Genomic DNA, 2,881 nt, shown 5'->3' on the forward strand with positions numbered 1-2,881 from the left:
AATTGAAGACGGATCTATGAACTTTCTTATGGTTATCAGTATTTTCAATACAGGTAGAACCTTTGCCATCTTTATATGATTTTTCGAAAAAGATTCTGGAAACCTTATTAAGATATAAATTTGGCAAAGATCATCAGAACATCAGACCTTTATTAGCGCTTTTAAGGTCCCTCAAAGATGCATTACAATGAAATCAGTCATTCCCATTCACATCCACATAGCCCTGTCTTTTAGTGTTTAACCCTATTTTTCTCCTAGACATAGCTACTGACTGAGATTTTACTGTAACTAACTGTATGTGCTCTCTCTCATACTCTAAACTTGAAAACTGGCTCAGTTTGTTTTTTCTTCCTAGATGAAATGACTAAAGGAGCTACATCCACTAACATTTACTTTTCTTCCCATAGAAAGGACTCCTGGATCAGTGCTTTTGTGATCTTTTTGTGTCTCTGCTCTGTTCTCTCTAACCTCCAGTCGGTTGTGGCAGATGGCCGCTCACCCTGAGCCTGGTTCTGCTGGAGGTTTCTTCCTGTTAAAAGGGAGTTTTTCCTCTCCACTGTCGCTACATGCATGCTCAGTACGAGGGATTGCAGCAAAGTCAACGCCAGTGACTGTCCACTGTCTATACATGCTCATCCGGGAGGAGTGAATGCTGCAAGTCACTGACTAGATGCAATCTGCTGGGTTTCCTTAGATAGAAAAACTTTTTATCCAATTTGAATAAATAACTGAATCTGACTGAACTGTTCAATGGTTAGGATTAATTAGAATGTATGTACCTGACTTGAAATCTATAAGATTCGACCGAATTGACTTACCCCATTTTAAACCTTTAACACAATGCAACAGGAAACAACACTCCCCAATTATTTGTACTTCTGCCTTCCTCCCTCCCTGTTGGATGGAGTAGGGGGGAGTCAGGTTTAGCCTAAACCGGCTCAGTTATGGTTGAGGTGCAAACACACCCTCCATTTCTGCTACCTGTGTGAACCCTTCTCTTTTCCAATGGTTATAATCAGTCTGACAGAGAGACACCCCCAATCCTTGTGGTTTTCAGTATAACAATGGCCACCAGTGGGTTCTAGAAGGAAAAACTTTATCAGTTTATTATTTTACTTAGTACACCTACACATAGCCCATTCTAAAATGGCCAAACTCAGTAGTTTAATCTGACCTCCCCAACAACCCTATACCATTCCAAACCCTTTGTGAAGTACCTTGAGACGATATGTGTTGTGAATTGGCACTATACAAATAAAACTGAATTGAAAATCTTGTGATAGCGATACGATGACATTTGTTGCAAAATATGGCCGTCTCTTCTTATACCCCCTTACCTTTATGTCTTCTGTGAGCATCTGGTGCCCTGAAACTCTGTCTGTCTAGCTATATATTACATTAGTATGCAGAATGCAAGTTCGTAACACTTGGAATATATTAGTCAACAATTACTGCACTCCTAACACCCCTATGCTACATGAATTTTCCACACACTGATATTGCAATGACGATATATTTTAATATATTGCGCAGTCTTAACTAGGGACATGTATGTAGATGCAAAGAGCACCTGATAAGAGTTTAAACTGTCCGAACCAACAACCCAGTGATTTTAATTCTGCCGTCAGTGGCTACGTCCCCATACAGCCATGCACACACAGCTATACAACTTATTTCAACTAATCACAAATAACATGCCTGGGTTTAGAGAGCAGCAGCAGAAACAATGCAGGTTTAACACAGCTTTAGAGTATATAAACGTTAGGACAAAAAAGTAAAACATTTGAGAAACGTTCGGAATATGTTGCCAAAATAAAAGATTGCATTCCAAATAAATAATCATCAGCTATTGACAATGACAGCCGGTACTAGGCATGAAAGTGCTGGAATGTCCAGAGTTTTATCCTGCTACATGGAGCAGAATAACATAGTGCTGCCACTCCCCCACCTGCTTCTGCACGGTGCTGCTCAGCTAGCTGAAGGAAAGCTCCTACCTATCCCTTGCTACAGGTGGCATGTTAAGACATGAACTGCAGGCTGGCTAGCTGAGCAGATAACCTCACGTACTAATTGCTGCCGGCTAATAGATGCAGTAGACATACTCCCAATGTCACTCTTTGAAGAGCAGAATGGCAAAAACGAACACAATTTTCCAAAATGATCATGTAATAACCACTCCATTTAGGTGTCTTGTTATTCTTTGTACCAAAATCAAATAAACAATAACTAAATGGTATAGATAACTGAAATATGTTATTAGGACTACAGCTATTGATTACTGTATTAATTAGATCAATCTTACCTAATACTCTTAAACAAGCATACCTCAGTAAACAACGTTGTGAACTTAAACATTTAAGGCACATTTAAATGCATTATAAATGCAAAATATGTAAAAAAAAACTCACTTAGTGCTCAAAACATGGCATTTTAATAATAAAGTCTAAAGCCCTACATGTAATACTATTTCAGCAGCAGTGGAATTAATGAGATAGCAGTGAGATAACTGATATGCTTGTTTTTTAAATAAAAGCAATTAGGTGATACAATTATTCCCTACATTTTAGTTCAAGTACTGTTACCATAAAACTTTGGTATTTTCAGCAAATGTACCTATAGTATACTATGTTAGGTTCCACAAGAAAGCTTTAAAGAAACGTTTATCAGTGATCTTGAGCTCTATTCTCCCTTTTGTATGTTTGTATGGTAGGTTTGGACTGGAAGTTCAGAGGGTTCCTCAACAAACATCCCAGTTTGTATAGGTGTGGCTATACTCACCTATGTTTGCAGATAGTGGTCAAACAATACCAACAGCAATGACCAACATCCTGGTTTTCAGACACGATAAAAACTGAACCGTAACTTTTAACAGCAGTACTGT

This window comes from Girardinichthys multiradiatus, unplaced genomic scaffold (assembly GCF_021462225.1).
Source record: "Girardinichthys multiradiatus isolate DD_20200921_A unplaced genomic scaffold, DD_fGirMul_XY1 scaffold_43, whole genome shotgun sequence".
Classification (NCBI taxonomy): Eukaryota; Metazoa; Chordata; class Actinopteri; order Cyprinodontiformes; family Goodeidae; genus Girardinichthys; species Girardinichthys multiradiatus.